This window comes from Phodopus roborovskii, unplaced genomic scaffold (assembly GCF_943737965.1).
Source record: "Phodopus roborovskii unplaced genomic scaffold, PHOROB, whole genome shotgun sequence".
NCBI classification, from domain to species: Eukaryota; Metazoa; Chordata; class Mammalia; order Rodentia; family Cricetidae; genus Phodopus; species Phodopus roborovskii.
Window position 1 is genome coordinate 5,029,578 of NW_026125052.1, and position 19,679 is coordinate 5,049,256.

Consider the following 19,679-nt stretch of genomic DNA (forward strand, 5'->3'; position numbering starts at 1 on the left):
TAAAATGCTTCTGGCTGGGGGTTTGAAGAAGTCAGTCAGGGTATGGTGAGAGACCACAGAAACAACAGGGGATGTGCGAAGATGCCTCTGACTTAGTGTTGAATGGGAAACCTCATCTGGCAAGCACCACACATGATGACATTTGCATGGAAGTGTAGGCTCGAGTTCATTTGTGTGCTCACAAGCCTCTGGGAAGCTATAGGAGAACAGAGCTACGTATTGTCTCCTGATGATGATGACCAGTTAGCTGTTTCCTTCCGTGGCTCATTTCTGTTCGGTACACCCTTTGGGTTCTAACAACACCGTAACAGTTAAAAATACACTTCTGTCATTTACAGATCATCCGACTGTGCCAAGTGTCGTACTCTTATCACCCTGGGCCTAGAAGCTCTGTCCCTTCCCTCTTCAGGATGCCCAAGGGTGTAGGATGTGAGAGTTATGAAGCTCTGCCACCCTGGGAAGGCTTGCACAAACCCATGGTTTGCAAACCCTAACAAGTATTTCCTGAATTCTGCCCCTTCTCTCTTTCAGGACTAGAACCTGCTAGACACCAAACTCGCGCAGAAGGAAGCTTGAGTCCTAGCTGAAGAGGAGAGCAAGACCTCCAAAACCCACACAAAAGGTCAGGTGTCCATTCCCCAGCACGGCCTCCAACGAACACCAGAGGGTCTGAAGGCAAGTCCTTCTCCTTGGTTCTTAGCTGTGGTGCCAGCAAGGATGGGGAGCCCTCGGCCAAGCATGGTTATCAGGTGCTGAGGCCAGAGGCAGCTGAGAAGGAACAAGTGTCAGCAGCTGACCATCAGCTTCTCACCCACTCTGCAGGATATTCTTCTACCTACTACCTGGCATCCACCACAGAGGCGAAGTATTTCAGACACCACACAAAGCTTCCATCCCTGGGGCATCTGCAGAGGCCTGAAGCTCAGGGATGCATCACTATTTCTCAAGCAGGGAGTGGGGGGTTGGTAGCCTGGTGGATGCAAGGCACTGGGTATGCCATCCTAGTACTAAAGGAAGAAGAATCCCCAAACCTAATACTTCTAAAACTCTATACCACCCAGAGTCCAAGAAGTCAGGAGGCAGCTCTGGCTCCCAGCTTCCAACAGTCTCAAAGGATATGCAGAAGTAGGAAGGAAAGGCATGCCCCTCACACTGGAATCCCCACTCTGAGCCAGGCACAGACTCCTCCTAACAGCCCCAAAGCAGATAGACAGAACGGTTGCCCTCCGCCCTATTATAACAAACACAGAAGCCAGCTCAAGGGCGGAAGAACTTGTCTAACTTGGTTGTCCATGGGGCACCTGGAGTCTACCCGGAGTCGGGGAGGGACAGCACTTTTCTCCCTCACACCATTTTTTTCCTCCGCCCTTGCTTTCAACAGTTTAACATAAGGTGGCCACCACACAGGGTTCTTTCCCTCCCTGAACAATGAGCTCCTAGAACACCCTGGAGAGTTCAGGGTTCACACTACCCCTGAAGGGTTTCCAAGAACTGGCCCTCCACAACCAGCTGGGACACCACGACGATCGCTCCTGTAGGAGACATATATAATAAAAATGGAATGCTGTAGCATGGACTTCATACATACTTGTCCTCTTGGTTTATTCATCAGAAATAATTATCTGTGCTTGCTTTCACAAGAGCACATATTTTATGGGGTACATTAAAATTTAATGGGTTTTTAATAATATTGTAACTACTGCAAGAGAAAAAAGTGACAGAGACTGTGCCACATATCTTCGTTGCATTTTGGTGGTTTGGCTTCAGGACCTACCTACCACCAAGTTAGAGCTAATTTGGTGGGGAAGGGCAGGCAGCATAGCATAAGGGCAACACTGATGTCACCCATGGGGTAGATGTGAAAATTCTATGATTGACTTCTAGCCTGGGGGAACTGTGCACACATAGGGAGATCAAGAAGACAAGGCATCCCCACATGGCAAACCCTGCCTTGACCTTGGGCAATGAAGGGACCCTGACCAGACACAAAAGGGAGCTACCACCAGAGACTGGTAAGATAGACACTTCAACCATGGGAAATCACTTGGTGGAGTGGCAGCCATCAGAATACAACTCTAAGGTTGGGGGAAATCTGGAAGGCACAGAATGGACAAGGAGTTGACACTGTTCCATGTCACACTAAATTTCTCAATGGGAAGGTATGGTCTAGGTTAAAAACATAGTTGAAGACTATGACAAAGAGTCTGTCCTTCAAAAACCCTGCTAGGTTTCAAGTTTCGTGTGTCTAGCCACTCAAGCAAATAATCTTCTTGTGAACCACGGCATGCAGGTTTTGGTTTTTCAGGGGATCACAAGTCTGAGGCAAGCATGGTGGTGCATGACCATGACCCCAGCACTTAAGAAGTATAGGAAGGAAGATCAAGAGGTTCAAGGCCAAAACTGGCTACGCAGCAAGTTAGAGAATACCGTGGTCTGCATGAGTCTATCACAATAATAATAAAACACCACTGTATTAACTTCTTCCTCTTGAGGGGATACAAACTCTCGTATGTGAACTGCTTACAGTGTATAGTGTCCTGTCCAGAGACCAAGATGGCTCTTATACAAATGACCAGAACCACTGGCCAAGGCCTCCTGATGTGTTACCAGAATTGGAGAACAATAACCAATTTCTGGCCAAGAAAAGAAGCATGTGGTACCCCAACACCAATAAGATGTCCATGGCTACGCTGACTCATCCACTCATAAATGCACTACCAAAAATAACACCTTGCCAAAATTACATTTCCTAATCTTTGAAAAGTAATGTCCAAATTAAAATGGGGAAGAGGGTGTAAATGTTAAATGATAGCTGTGATTTATCTCTCAATGCCACATCTTGCCTGGGCAGATTTTTCCATGACATCAGTGCAGGCCACAAGCAAGATTAGCGATGACAATGACGACTGGAGAATGAGATGGGTTTGGAGCTCATTAGCCCAGAATTGAGATCATCTTCTGCCTCTTGGCAGCAGCTCTGATACACTGAGCATGCATGCACCTTCCTGTTCTGAACTTCACTTACCTCAGCCGTGACGATACTTCCAAGAACACCTACCTTGAAGGGGTACTGTGAGAATCATATACTTATAGATCAATACAAGCAATCAGCTAGGTACTTAGCACATAGAAGAGATGCAATTAAACACTGCTGCTACTGAGAGGTGTAGCTCAGTGGTAGAGCACCTGCCTAGCACATTCAAGGCTCTGGGTTTAATAGTCAGCATCACAGAAGGAAAAAGAAAAAATAGACAGTTGACATTTTAAAAATCTGACATGGGCTTCAGTGACAGCTTAGGCACCAAGGTGCTTGCCTCACAAGCAGAAGGACCTGAGTCTGGATCCCCTGAACTCTGTACATACCAAAAAAAAAAAAAAAAAGAACAAACAAACAAACAAACAAAAAAAAAAACTGGGGGGTTCAGTGTCTATAATTCTACCTCTGAAGAGGCAGACCCAGGAGGATCTCAGGAGACATGCCACGCGGCTGAATCAGCAAGCTCCATGTTCAGAGAGGTCTTGTCTCAAAAAATAAGGTAGAGAGGGATAGAAGAGGACCTGACTTTGATCTCTGGTCTTCACACACACACTTATGTACGTACACCAACACATACAAATGCATACAAAAACACACGAAGTAAAGTGAAAAATGAAGAATACAGTCAATATTGTCCGCTGGCCTTCACACATGTGTACAAGCAAATGACCAGATACATGCATACACAAAAGAAAAGTCCTGGCAATTTAGTATCACTACATACAATTTTCAGTGGTTTGGTGGTTCCTTTCTGTTTTCCATATATAGAGCTATGCACTGGTCTTCTATGTGCCAGTTCACCAAACTGTGATTTGTTTGTTAGTTCATTGCAAGTATGTATTTCGTACCTTTGGGGGAGAGAAAGAAGAGCAACGAGAGTGAATGGAAAAGAAGAGGAGAGAGGAAGGCCAATACCAGGCTAGAGAAGGTCTGTGGATCTGGACCTATCTCTCACCACTCCTCCAGTCTCCTCATTGTCCTGGACATGCAACCAAGCATCCTACACACACTCTCTCCTCTCTCTCTCTCTCTCTCTCTCTCTCTCTCTCTCTCTCTCTCTCTCTCTCTCTCTCTCTCTCTCTCTCCTCTCTCTCTCCAACCAAGAGAGTAAGTCAATGTACTCCCATGACCTCTCCATGTCAACATGCGTTTCAATGGAGGGCACAGGACTGCCACAGGGCCATTAAGTGAGGACATTAAAAGCGTTGATGTAGCTAAAGCACATTAACCTGTGAGGGAAGCCAGGCTATAAGCTGCGGCTCCACCGACATCATAAAAAGTAAAGAGGCCTTCGTAATGGAACTGGTATTACAGCCATTGATATAAATTATACCTCGGAACAGGGGAGAAGGGGGTGGGATGTAAAAATGGAACAAGTTCAAACTTCTTTTATTGTAATAGTCTCCAGTTGAGCATAATCACCAAAGCTATAGTGTGATACGATTGCCAAAACTAGACAAACATCTGTGCGATGGATTCATCTCAGAGGGGAGGCCAACAGCTTGTTATCATTAAAGCGGCGATGCTCACTCCGCGACTGAACTGCAGGCCGCCTTGTTACTGTGCTTGTGGAGGCAATTGTACCAGATGTTGGCAACCACCTTCAGATAGATGACAGGCACCTGCTGTTGGAGAAATTAAGCTCCTCACTGGTGTCCCTGATTTGGGGATCTGGGGGGCAGGAGTGACCCTTGCACATGCCTCATGATGGGTACTAATTACATATGACCAAGAGATGGGATCGGCTTCCCGGACAGAGTGTTTCTCTCTGCCCTACTTGGCTCCTGATGAGAAGATCCAAGAAGGGTCCAAGAAGGCTGGAGGGAAGGTAGAGATGGCCAGGTCTCTAATTCAGGCTGGAGACAGCAAGTGCAGTGTGTGATGGACTCCCTCAGCAGGTTGCTCCTGGTAACGGTCTCTGAGACCTCAAGAGCTCCTAGATTTGAAACATGGCTGTGGACATTAATCATCATTAAAAGCCAAACAGGCAATTTTCAAACCATGTCATGCTGACTCAGATGGAGACAAAGGCTTGGCGATGGGGGAGAACATGGACAAGAGAGATAAATACACCCATGCCACCACAGACAAATAAAAATCATGGGAGCCCATAATTCATTTTTTAGAGCATCCTCCAAACATCAGCCAGTAGTTATTTGACAGATATGAGTCACTCCCTAGTCCGTGGAGCTGACCCAGGCCTGCTTGGCTGAAGGTAAACTCAGAGAAAGGTACCAATAAGGATGCAATCAGAGGCCTGGGTCCTGGAGGGGCATCCTGCCTGCTCTGCTGAGAAGGGCAGTCCACAGAGTTTCAGGGACCAACAGATGGCTCCATCCTGGGGGGCTGACACTCTGCTGATAAGGCCAAGTGGGTGCTTTTGTAAAAAACATGCTGCTCAGTGGGCCAAAGGGTTAACGCTGAGCACAGGGGCTCTTCTTTCTTCCTCTGGGTACCCTGCACTTAAGACAAGGACACCAGGTGCTGACAGCTATTCTCAGAGAGATGTGATGGCTGGAACTAGGTAGGAGGACAGGTCTAGCCAGGACACAGCTTGTCAATACAGATGGGACAAGCCTGCAGTGACCTTCTGGAGCTCCTGTCCTGTCTTGTTTTATCCAAGGGTCTTGAATATACATGCCCTCTTTGTCTACACAGAGAAAAGCCCTAAATGGTCCTAGTCACTGACAAAGAAATCAAATACCTTGCTACCAATTGTTGAACCTTTCTTTAGCAGACACCTTAAATTCTAAGTTTTCTACCCTCTGCTAGAGGCCCAAAAAGAGCTTACTCTAATATTTAGTCACAAAGTAAAATGAAGCAAGCTTCTTTAGCCTGTAATTAAAGTTGTTTCGTGTTCCTAACCAATCAGAACTGCTCTGTTTAAAAACAGAAGGATATAGGGGGTGAGGGTAGGGAGGGCGTTAAAGTTCCTAGCATAGTAATGACAAAGTTTCAGAGGAACACTTACAGGAGAATACAGAAATCAAGGCATCAATTTAATTTCACACTCTACCTGCCTTGGACTAATTTGTGTAAATTACATTTCATACGAAGAGCCTCGGCCCACGTGACCACAATGGAGAAATAAGCAGCTTGCATCAAATCGAGTTTTCTTCAGGTATAAATATATCTACAACACTCTTTTTAGTGTGTGTTTAGCTGAATTCAGCTCGGGCTTCATGCAACAATCACAAAAATGTTAGTTTTCACACCCTCACCAGCCCATTAAGTCAGTATCACTGTTCGTTCATTCGTTTGTTTTAAAGCAGGCATAAGAAGTACAAATGAATCCGTGTGGATCTTTCTTCCCCTCGGCTTCTTTTAGGAAAATGTTTATAACCAAATTCTCAGTTCATGGGTGTGAGCAGAGTCCAGGAGTTGTTGCATGAAGCTTTATGAAGTTTCCATTCAGGCCTGACAAGTTCAGGAATGCAGCTGGAGAGATCGTGTGTCACCAAACAAGGCTGCATATGTGCTCATGGGTACAGTTCTCTAGCTGGTGGCTACCACAGTCATCTGGAGCACCTACTGTTCCTTAAAAGCAATACCTAGACCATGCCCAAGAAACAGCCAGGCCCCAGAGGATTGCTCCTTGCCCACTATATGGTCGGCAAGGGCCACCACTTGTCCTCCTCTGGACACCCATATACTTGTGACTAACCTAGAATATTTTTTCCAGATTGGAAAAGTGGCCTCCACTGCCGATATTTTAAGGCCTAGTATTTCAAATGAATTTATAACTGACTGTAATGATATCCACTTATAAATCATTAATTTGAGACTCAAGCTGGAGACCAAGGAATGTGTCTAAGCAGTAACTTACAGCTATAGTCCACATGCAGACTGCTGCCTGGTGTTTGTAAATAAAAACTGGAACCCAGCCATGCACACTCATTTACATATTATTTGTGGCTGTTTTGTGCGTAACAGGAGAATCAAGTGACCGAAATGAAGACTGTACAGTCTGCAAAATCTCAAGTACGTACTATATTGCCCTTTGCAGGTAAAGTCAGCCAACCCTGGTTCACATGAGCAGGATGCTCAGAATTCAAATGCCAGTAAGAAAGGAGTTGAGGACAGTTGAGTATACCCAATGCATATGAAAGCAAAGGCATTATTTTTGTTGTTGCTGCTTTAAAAAGGGGTGGGAGGGATATAGAATCAATGCATCTAATTTGCAAGACTTATACCCATCGATTCTCTTGGGTGGCCCAGTCACCATGTGAGATGCACAGAAGGAGCCATGGAACTGAATTGCAATATTCCCTGTGGTTCTCTTCCATTAAAGAGATGGTTCTTCTCAGTGCCCAACTCTGGGGTCAACTAAACAAGCACTATGGCAAATCACTTTTTTTTTTTTTTTTGGTTCTTCCAGACAGGGTTTCTTTATGTAATAGCCCTGGCTGTAGACCAGGCTGGCCTCAAACTCACAGAGATCAGTCTGCCTTTGCCTCCCAAGGGCTGGGATTAAAGGTGTGTACCACCACCGTGTGTCAGCAAATCACTTTTGGTGGGGCCGAGACATGAGCTATCAGAGAGGAAACAACATGGCGAGAAGATAAATGTTTTTAAAATCCTGGGCTGTTTAATAGACAGGGGCAAGGTGATGGCAGATGTTCGTATTTGAGCTGCATCCTACAAAGCTCTCCAGCTGGTGACAAAGTAAGACGCTATCTCAAGCCCACTGAATCACAATTTGGATCTTTCTGAAGTGAGACAGACAGGGCTGCTGTATCCAGAGGTACATGAAGTAAGTAACAGCTGGCTTCTTCCTGCCATCCATGTCCATACGGGTCCTCCGTGGATCCAGAACAAAAGCCTGCCATGTATTTTTTCCTAGATTAATGTTCAGGCTGGTGTCAAAGCAAAGAAAACACAACCCATCTTTCCCAGGCTGCCCTGGGAAGATGAGGGAGCAGGAATGAAAGACAGGCAGCTTAGGGGAAGGGCCCTAAACAGGCTCTTCCCCTGCCATCTCCACAATGCAGATCACTTACAGGTGCTCTACTCCCAGACTGCATGGCCCTCGAAGGCAAGGAAGTTTGCCTTGCTGGACTCTCATGGTGCTTATCTCTTGAAACATGGTGACTGGATACACAGATGAAAGCTCATCCACCCCAGGGCCTTCTGACCGCAAATGATGGGCACCTCCCTCCTCCTCCAGACCTTCCCAAGGTCTCCAGTACCCTGAGAGCTCAGGCTACCCTGGACCTGCCCAAAACAACCCCACTAAGCCAAAGGCCTCCCTCAGCACTGAGAGTGGCAGCTTCACTTAGCAGAAGTGGTTAAGTAGAATCCACACCACCCCCACGAAGCATCTACAACAGAAGCTTTTCAGGGGATGATGTGTGCTGAAGTCTATCCAGACACACCCTCATCAAGAAGGGATGCTGTGGACAGCCAGGCATGGAAGAAAGCCCAGCCTGAATGAAGAGCAGCGTCTCTCAGAGTAGATGTGTTGAAATCAATTGGAATGGAGTTACAGCAATAGCTTCCTGAGCACAGGGGGAACTGTCTTAGGGTCTCTTGTGCCTCCTCGATGAGGGCTGGGGCTCCCCTCCAGTGCTAGGGAGCTGACTTCAAAGAACATTTTCAAGGCACCCTTCTTGAAATGCAAACCAACCACATGCGCTCTCTCACACACACACCCCAATTCCAACCAATACCTGCACTTCCCTGTGTCTAACCAAAGCCTCAGCTGTCAGCCTATGTGAGTACTTGGGGGAATCACTAAGAAGATGGTGGCTTTCCATAGAAAGTTGGCATTTATCAAAGTGCAAGCATTATCTTCTCAACAGAAGCTGACAATTTGTCCCGTTCCTCCCTCGAGAGAATCCAGCGAGATCACATTTGCTTCCCCTGCTGCTGTTTCTCCTACTACAACATTTCTTTGCCTGGAAAGAAAATATTGTGACTCCTTGCCATATTCACTTCATTAGCATAAGAGGAGAAAAAGCCAAATCCTCCCTTCACACACGCATACACACTCCCCCCCCACACACACACCCAGTAGCTCCAGCTGGGTTAAATCTAGCAGTATCTAAGATGCTGAATTTGTCAGAAGGCTGCCTGAGGAGTTGGTAAGGAGGCAGAGCACCAGAGTCACTACAAAACTAGTACCTTAGAAACTCAAAACACCATCCACTCAGCAGAAGGAAGAGATCTGTGCACAGGAACACAGGGCAAATCAGTAATGTGAGCGTTCAAACCAGGGGTAGGGGTGCAACAGGGACCTGGAAAGGTAGCTTTGCTGGTAGAATGCATCCTTAATAGGCACAAAGCCTTTGGCTCTACCCCTAGCACCTCATAAAACCAAGTGTGATGACCCATGCCTGTAATCCCAGCACTCAAGAGGTGGAGGCAGGGGAATGGGAAGGACAAGGACAGCCTCAACCACAAAAGGAGATTCAAGGCCATACTGTGCAACATGAGACTTTATGGGAAGGGACAAAGGGAGGGAGAGACAGACGGAGAAGCAGAGATGGAAGGAAAGAGGAACCCATCACAGCATAAGCGCCAGACACCAACTAAGCTAGAGTCTGGTCACTCTTAAAATTTTTATTTATTTAATTTTATGTGGATGAGTGTTTTGCCTGCATGTGTGTCTGTGCAGTATGTACATGCAGAACCTGCAGAACCCAGAAGAGGACCTCAGATCCTCTGTAACTAGAGTCACAGGCAGTTGTGAGCTGCCACGTGAGTGCTGGGAACTGAACTAGGGTCCTATGGAAGAAGAACCAGTGCTCTCTTAACCACTGAGCCATCTCTCCACCCCTGACTCTATTCACTATTATAAACCCTATAAATGAAAATGTAGCCCCGCTTAACAGACAGGAAATTTGGCTCAGGACAGTAAAATCAATACAACCTAATTCCAAAGTCCAAACCATTCAGTATTAGCCCATGTCATCTAAACAAAGCCTGAGAGTTCTGCATCAGTGGTGCTCCTTCATTCTTTCAAAGGGCAAAATGTCCCAACAACACATCCTCCCTTGCCCCAATGGGATTTCCCAAAGACAGAAATGTTTGTGTTTCAGTTTCACATAATTGTACCATTTCCACTCCCAAGCCTAGCTGATTGATCACCATTTGGCAGGTCTTAGAGAGAACCCCAACTCCCAGCTAGTGTCCAACCCTGGGGGATGCATAACCCTATGAGCCTGGCTAAGTCAAGGTTTCTACTGTCTCCTGAATATCAGGAAAGATACCTGAGAAGCCTTGCCATGTGGAAGATCTAGGCCCTTCCTTAGACCAAGGACTGCAAGAAAAGCAGAGGCTAAGACTAAGAGACCTCAGGGTTAGCCTCCAGCATGCCTTCCATTTCTGGAAAAGTCACATGTACACCTTCTGTGTCAGGACTTGCTCTGGAAGATGCTCACAGTGCCCAGATACTACCTTAGTTCTACAAAGCATGGCTGTAGCTTGATACTGCTCATTTACACCCATCTGCAAGAGAATAACAACAGGATCCCTGAAGGGAAGTGCCCCAGCTAAAGCTGAATATACTCTCTTAAAGCCCCATTTTAAAAGAAAAAAAGCTAATATCATCTGAAATGCCTTCCTTAATGACCGGCACAGCTCTTCCCTCTGATACAGACGCCCCATCCACCCATACCTTCATTGTTCACTAAGCATCGGGTCACGCCAGTCCTCACACTCCCCACCAATAAACTGCTTAGGCCCCAGCTTGCTGAAATGTGAAGGCTCATGGAGGCAAAGAACATACACTGGGCTTACGGCTAAATAATCCAAGATGCCCTCTTCAGAGTCCCAGTATGAATTTTCCCCACTCCTAGTTTGCTTTCTTCGAGGCACAATTTGGAATTAATTTTATTATTTGCTTGCTAGTTTAGAGTTTGTCCTTCTCCATCTATACCCATGCTAACAGGCTAGAAGGAAGCAGGATTCTTGTCTGTTTTATTTACTCATGGGACAGTGGCTCCTAGCTCAGTGCCTGGCCCCCACAACATCTAGGAGATCTATGGAATGACACAATGAACAAGTGAATGGTGCAGGAGGCCACAGACGCAATGCTCTTTGGGCTTAATGAGGAGGAATGGCTGCTTTCCTGTACTAAGTGGTCCCATGATGTGGATGTAGCTTTGAAGATCTAAGGCTCTTTGTCTTTATAGGGTTTTCTCCCTCCTGCTTTACACTGAGTTTATTAACATCTTCCCATCCCTTAATATTTGCTGTAAATTCAAAGGAAGCCAGAAAACGAAGCTTATGAGAATCATATGTACAGGAAGAAGAAAGAAAACTTAGTGAGGATGTGAAAAGCTCTCCCATGAGGCAAAATAAATGCAATAAACACATTAGTGGATCAATATATTTAAATGTATTTTAATAAACATCAGCTAAGTATTCCTGGGACAATTTCCAGATGATATTCTTTAGCCCCCAAAAGGCTTAATCATTCAGAAAAGTTAAAGAGTTCATTCACAGGGTCCGACTACAAGAATTCCTCTTTGGCTCATGACAATCCAATGTCCTCTATCAAAGACAGAGCAACCTGAAGGTCTTCCACAAACTGGAAGTGCAGAGTTGCCTAGACTGAAGCCAGGTGGGGGGGCACCTCATCAAAACGATACAACTTCATCCCCTGTTGTGAGGATCTGGGGAGAACTTTTCCATTTGTGTTGTTCCCAGGATTGGTGAAAGAACCAGAGAGTTACCTTCACTCAAAGGACAGATGAAACCGTGTGTGCATGCATGTACATGCAAGTGTGCTGGCAAGCCTACCACTACAAAAGACTTGAGAGGCAATTCTAGAGTCAGAGGGCTCGGGTCTGGGGATAGAAATTAGTGCTGTTCAGGTTTCTAGTGTTTGTTAAGCACAGCTTTTGTTTCTGATGGGATGCTAATAACTCCAAATGCAGTGGCTCCTTTAATCCTCATGGCCATCTTATGTATAGTAGGCACACATATTACATATGTACATGTGTGTATATTATGTGCCATCATTATCCCTGTTCTGCAGGTAAAGAAATACACGGAAAGAAGAATGAAATGACTTGTTGGTAAACTGATGAGTTGAATCAGAGAAGTGAAGAAAAATAAATAAAACCTTCTATGATCCAGGCAAAATCCTAAGCTTGTGGGCTGGCAAAGCTGCTGCCTACGGTATCATCAGGCTGCCCCCTGGTTTCTGTAAATAAAGTTTTATTGACACAAAACCAGGAACACTTATTTTCATATTGTCTTTATGTCTTGTTTGACACAGTGACAGAGTTGAATGCTCTTAAAAGACCATATGAGGTTCAAAACTAAAACTAATTATCTGGAACTTTTCAGAAAAAAAAAAAAGTCACCAATCCCAGAGTTTCATTCTCAAGGTCAGGTAATGAAAAGGCAGCCTCCCTTGTGATCAGAAATGTAGGCAGCCATTTTCAAGCAAATAGAAGACTGTATTTTTCAAAAAGAACCATACACTTGTATAGAATAAATATTATGGTACAGAAGGCCACAACAAATCGTAACAAACAGTCATAAAGTAACAGTGCCAGGCCTAGGCTGTAGATCAGTTGTAGAGTGCTGGCTTAGCACACCCAAGTTCCTGGGTTCAAATTCTAGCAACACATAGAACCAGATGTGGTGGTATATACCTAAAAATCCCAGCATCAAAGAAGTAGAGGCAGAAGGATCAGAAGTTTGAGGTTATTACCCACTACACATGGGGTTTGGGACCAGCCTGGGCTAAAGTCCTTGTCTAAAGAGGGGTGTGGGGGGGGTTGTGGGTTGTTGGCTGGTACCCTTTCTGGAAGATGCCAGATAGCTGGTCAGGCACCCACACTTCACCATGAGCATCTCACATGAAGCAAGAACCCAGGACTTCTACAAGGGTTAAGGGCAGACACAAAAGGAATACCTGAGTCTGAACATTGATAGGGCAACTACACGGTTGATAATGCCTCTTTTTTTCACTACTTGAGGGGCAAAAGTAAGGGGGTGCTTTAAAAATAAAGATAAATATGGGGAAAAAAAGTTCTGTGCCTTGGAAGGCTTGCAGCATGCCCTGTCCCTGAGGCCTTTGATGACCTTCTGGTGGTGCAGAAGAAAGCTGGGAACAGTCAGAAAGTCCATCTCTGATCATTCCACACTCTCATTTATTTTTCCTTAACTGAAAAGCACCATAAGTTGTTTCTTTGAATGCTGACATGCCATAAGCAAGTCAGAAAATATTTAACTGCCTCCAATTATAAAGGGCTGTTAGCGACCTCAACAACCAAAAATCTCTCATTATAAGTAATCCACTTGCAGAAATTGCATCTTCTACAGCAGACCACCTAAAAACCACTTCCTGTAAACAAACCACTCTGCTGGGCTTTTAAATCTAATTAAAACCTCACTTTGCTCTTAAACTACAAGCTCACTTTTCACTGAGCCAGGGCGGGTTTTTTTTTATTATTATTATTTTCAATAGTCACAGAAATAATCCCCAAGTAGGAGCCAAACAGGAGCCCAAAGGCAAGCCATACTCCAGACCACTGCCTGTCTTTGCTACCTACATTCCCCATGGCACTTCCTCGGTTAACAATTTCCTGTGCTACCTCTCCCCCAGCTGCTAGACTAAATCAGGAGGGTAAAATGTAAACAGGTGTGAATGAGAAGTTCAGGGCACCAGGAAGGAGTATTTAAATCTGCCTAGTCATGGGAAACACACCTGACGCCTTTTCAGAGCCTAAAGTGGTCAGGTTTAAGACTCTACTTCCTCTTTGCTGGTACTAGTAAACTTTCAGCTGGTCACTCTACCTTTCATTACCCTGCCTGGGTTTTCAGGGACAAGTCCCTACAACCAGGGACCTGTCAATAACAGCATTAGGATGGCTGGCCTGCTTTCTGCGGTCTTCCATCCTCTTCCCTCTCTTCCAACTGTCTCCACCCACTGCAACTGCAACAAGTAATCACCCGCCCTCCACAACCACAGACCCTCCATCTGGATTTTTCCACGACAGAAACATGGCACAAGAAGGAAGAAAGCACCAGTTACCCAGGTGGCGGAGAGCATGTGACCTTAAAGCAAAGCAGATCCCACTTTGCCATCAACTCGACACCAAAAGAAGATGGCAGGAAGCGAAGGAGAAATGGTAACAGCAGAGGCAAACCCAATCTCCTATTTATTTTATGCAAAGTGTTCTTGGTGCCTATTAATGCCTGCTTTCCCTCCACCATTTAATCTCTGCTTCCATTTCATTCTTAGACGACTGTGATTATTCTAATTCAGCATTTGGATGACTTCATTTCCGCTCAAGTACACCCAGGTCAACTTGGATAGAAAAGAAAGAGGAGGAGAAGAAAAATAATCAGCTAAAAGCTATTAAATATCAGCCGTGAGCCTCGTGATTGGTTTTAAAGGCAGCGATGAGGTTAGCAGCAGTCAGAAAAGCAAGGCTCCAGCTTCTTCCTGCTTCTTAACGGTTTTTTTTTTCCCCCCCTTTGGGTCTTTTCTCTACTGTGGCTTCCAATGTAAATAAAGCACTGACTGGCAGCCCACTTAGGGCTAATTCACAGTTACCGGAGTCTCCAAATACCAAGCTGTAAAAACTTACAGGGCAGAAAACTCGACAAACCGGGCCATTCTACATGGCCCGATTCTGTGAGGACAAAGGAAGAGAAAAAAGGAGAAGGGAAAAGAAAAGCAGACGTGACCCATGTAATGGGGTGTCCTATTGATGGGGTGGGAAGGGGGGGCAGGATCTCCATATCAATGCTCACTCCACAGAACAATCGAGTTAGATGTCTATGCCAAGTCTAAATGAACTGCGCTTTCTCTCCCTGAAGAACCACCCCTTGCACCCACTGGCACAAGCCCGGGCCATGATTTCTGGTGCGTTTTTAGTTCCCACTGAAAACCATCTCCAGAGAGAAAGCGTTCCTTTCTCATGCTAACAGCTCCATTGTCTGTGACCTCTTCAGAGGCCTCCTGGAGGATGCTGAGAAGGTGAGGCCCCTGGAAGTCCTTCGTGTTCCCTCCCATCCCCAACACGGCCTCATTAACTCCTTTGCTCCCAAGAGCTCCCTGGCCCTGCCTTCTTTCAAATTAAGTAAAGCTAAACTAAGCTGGGACACAGAGTGAACCAGCCACGTATGAAGCCTTGTTCCTTTACCTACTATGCAAATGAGCATGCCATTTGATTAACATAAAATCAAAGTTTTCCCCAGCTTGCAACCCAGAAGGCATCAGGATAGTTTTCTATTTGTATATTTTAAAACACTGTTAACAGTGCAATAATAATGTCTGATGCCTTTGCCTAACAGCTGGCTATATTTTGTACACTAAGAGGGAAATGGGAAGCTTTCCTGGAAACCTACTATTTTAGGAATTCTGTTTGAAGCAAAACATGAAGATTTAGGAGAAAGGAAGCTAGGGAGCTGAATCTATTTCTAACTCCACTGGCCATCACAGAAACAGGCTTGGGAGGCTGAAATGAACAGGGAAACACAACATTTTTGAGCATCAGGATGATTTACAGCCCAGCACAAGGATCTTACTAACCCATGATGATGCTGCCTGTACTTGGGCCTAAAGGGTGGATGTGGTAAATGAAGAAGCGTTTTTGCTACCCCCTATGGTGGACTCCCCATGTCTCCTCTGTAAGCCATCCTTCTAAAGTGAGGGAATAACACAAACCAGACAGAGAATAGAAAGACCATAGGGACAGCATTGGTTTTGCATTGGGCTATCATAGGAAGAAAACCTAAAATCCCACCATGGCCAGCCAGTGACGGGGGGGGGGGGGGGGGGATGAACCTCCCTGACACTAGTTACAAGTGAAGAAGGTCTGAGGAACACTTCAGACTCTGGAGAGGCTAAGCAGGTGACTGATGAAGGCCCACCTTCAAGCCAGCCCACCTGTGAAAACCGCTTCAGAAGATGAAGGCCCCATGGTAGCCTCACACAGCCACAAAAGACACACACAGATTTGTGTTTTCTGCCGTCCTGAGAGAATCGAGCATGCACACAGAGCTGTTTATCTGGGCCCCAGGTCACAGTCCACTTTCAAGAACAAATCTCTCCTTTTTTGAATTTCAAAGGCTTTTTTTCTTTTTCTTCTCGGTAAGATTCTCCTCACACTTTCTGTTATCAAAAGGAACCTGAATGGCATCACACACACACACACACACACCCCTACCTACCTACCTCCATACCCCTACTTAAAGCCTGGGGCTAAAAAAAATAACAGGCACCAGGTCGACACTCTCAGCATATGCACCACCCCCCAGAACCCCCACTTTATGGAATAAATGAGGAGACCAGTTCATTCTGGTTTCCAACTGTACACAACACACACACACACACACACACACACACACACACACACACACACACACAAGTTTTCAGACACCCCTCTCTGGAGCCATGGCTAACTTTCTCAGCCCCTCACACAGCCCAGCTCTAGCAAGGAGGCAGCAAAGAACCCCTTACCTCCTCCCCAGAGAGCTCCCTTCCCTGGTACCTGAGGAGCCATAACTTCCCAAATCCTGCCCTTCCTTGCTGTCTTTGCTCCCCGACCCCCACGACCATGAGCAGCAGCTGGCCCAGGAAGGGGTTAAAGCCCTTATATCAAACCACAGCTCAGGCCCTGGCCTAGAAGGGACATGGGAACCGGGGCAGCGGGTGATAAAGGCCGATTGTAGCAGCCCACTGGATTGGAAATGACTTGTAGGCCTAATGAAACAGAACTTTGGCAGTAGAACAGAATAAAAGGAATGAGACAATAAACGGCAAGACAAAGGGTGCCGAGTCGGTTCAGCTTAGCCAAATAAGCTCACTTTGTTGTTGGGAAAAGCCAAAGCCGATTAGGATAAACCAATGACTAAGCATAAGTCTTCCAAACTAATTACACAGCTCTCCATGTGAAGTCTAATTGGAAGCCTCCATGGCTCTCACTGGAGTCCTGTAGAGTCAGCATCACCTAGTGAGTAGAGCTAAGCAGAGCTGGGCACTGGAGCTGCCCTGGCATCCATCTCAGGGGCAGCTAAGAAGTGGGACTTTCTGTTCTAAACAGGACAAGGCAGAGAGGTCATTCTGCTCCAAGGCCTCTTTGATCCCAAATCCCTTGCAAGAATGTAAGAGAATGGAACTTGAGGGAAGGGCCCTGAAGAAGAGAAGTGAGAGGAGGAGGGGGGCAGGGGAGGGGAGGAGGAGCAGAAACCTGTGTGTAGGGAGGGCTTCTCCAGCTCAAGGCACTTTGGTTAAGAGATGAGCTCTCTGGAGTGGCTCTGTTACAGCATATCAGAGCATCAGTCATCTGCCAGGTTTTGGAATGGTCTATATACATCATTCCTGTATGTATGAAATCATGAACACAGATAATGTTCACCGAATAACCAAGGCAGTTAAATAAATTACTGGAGATCAGCGTTGCTGACAAATGAATACGTCATGCTCCCTGTGCAGAAGAGTCAGCTGACTTCCAAAGTGGGAGGCAGGATTCTATCTAGAGTGCAGAGGCTAGCTCATGCCCTGAGTGCCACCCAGGCTTTACCTAGCCTGGACCGTATGACCTTAGACAATTTCTTTCTCATCACCCACATAGTGGAAATGCCAGGTGTCTCACTTGACATCCTTGAAAGCACATTTTAAAGTGCACTAAAAGCTTAGCACCAAACATATGTAACTATAAAACACAAACAGCAACACACAGTGAAACTGTCTTACGAGTAAAATCTGAACATCACAAGTTTTGATCATTTAGACTTAGTGCCTGAAACAGGAAGACTGAAAGTAACTTACTCAGTTTTTCTGGGTCTTACTCATAGGACAAAGATTCCAGATTATAAATAGTGCCTTTTTCCAAATAAAGAATGCAGTCTCAAATTGAGATGCACTGCCCCTGCATCACGAAGCCCAGAAATAAACTTTACTGTGTTGAAAACTATTTTGCTTACTACATACCATGCTGACTACTGTGAGCAATGTATTCTTTTGTTAGTCTATAAATACACTGGGTTATAATCTATCTACTTACATTTAAACACCCTCCACAGAACTTTCACAGCTTAAAGACCAGCCTTAGGAATAACTCAGTTTAGGGGTCAACAAATCTGGCTTTCTGTTTGTTTTTATAAAGTTTTATTGGAACACAACCACAGCCATCTGTTTACATGCTGGCTGCAGATATTTTCACCCTACAATAGCATAAGTTACAATGGAGACCATATGGGTTGCAGAGCAATTTACTAGCCTTTACAAATCTGTCAACACACAAGAATATACATTAACAAAGGGTAAAGTTGGTGTGTCAATTTACCCACTACCTCTTTGTGCAGAGGTTGGTTTTTACTCCTGGCCCCCAAGGCATACTGGTAGACTCTCTCTACTTTGATCATTCTGGATTCAAATGAACCATCAGAATCCTGAGAGGCGGTGAACCCTGCCCAAGGGGCCAAAGGCAGAACACTAGACTCCAGCAAATGACAAATACGCTCTTCAGAAGACAAGCCCAGCTAATACTCAGTGCCTGTGCATGAAAGCAGCGGCTAACTCATGAGTAGAATGTGTTACAGGTTTTGATATATTCAGAAACCTCCTTAGTCCTTTAGTAAAACACTCCTTACGTTTATGCAGCCTGTCAGAATCCACAAATATGACTGCACAATTAACTGGGCAGCATCCAACCCAGCAAGTGCCATGTTAGGGAAGATGGTCTGTGACTGTTGCCGAGACAAAGGGACAACTGTTCTCAAGGCGGTGTTGTTAGCGGCTGCGGGCAAGGCCAAAGCTTGCCAATCAGCCCACTGCTGACACTCTGAGTCACGACTGTAAGTGCTCATGAGAAACAACAAAAAGGAAGGAGAGGAGCTATCTGAGAAGGGAAAAAGCGAGGCTGGAGATGTGCAGAGATGTGTGTCTCCTGCAAGTATAAGCCTGTCTGGAATACAGCAAAGGCTCCAAGCAGCAGCAGTCTGCCTGACACCTGCAAATGGGCCTATGAGATTCCAAGGCAGGTTATGGCTCGAAAAAGAAATCCCACCTCTTGAGTGCAAACACTACCCCTGCACTGAACTTGAAGGGAGAAAGACAGCGAAGAGGGCCCACCCTCTAGAGTATGGTGCAAGAAGGACTTGTCTCATTTAACTACTTCCAATCCTTCTCCTTAGGCAGGGAGGGGCCAATGATGGATACTTCCCCCTAGTGCCATAAATCACTCTTGGAAAGAGAAGCCCTGTAACTCCAGTGGTCATCAGCACACTTAGCTTCCCCAGTGAGCCACCCAGAGTGAGTCAGCCCCCAGACAGGATGTTCAGGAGGACTATGAGGAAAAAGGCCTCTTTCAAAACCCACCTAAGTGGGCATTTCCATGCCATTTCAAATGCATAGCGGAACTCGAAGATGCTGTTTTCTCTTTGTTGTATGGTCTCCCATCCACACAGAAACTGATTAATACAAAGCGTGTGAGGTGGGGGGGGGAGCCTTCAATTCAAAGCTAAATAAAGGTCATGGCCCTCATCTGAGGCAGTGGCTCATGGAGAGACACAAATGGTGATTGAGTCATGGCTGTCCGATGCCCTGGGCAAGCCAGCAAAGCACAGAACCTTCAGGCCAACTAGTGGGTGGCAGTGCCCTCGCTCGTCCTGGTCTATAGCAAACAGGACAGCCATCGTGGGAGTAAATGAATGATAAAAGCTTTGAGTG

General features: G+C 45.8%; 1 protein-coding gene across 18 annotated transcripts in view; it reads right to left on the reverse strand.

Moving 5' to 3' along the window:
- The window catches only part of Msi2 (musashi RNA binding protein 2), a 353,285-nt gene that overhangs the window by 209,631 nt on the left and 123,975 nt on the right, over positions 1-19,679 (reverse strand). The window lies entirely within an intron of this gene.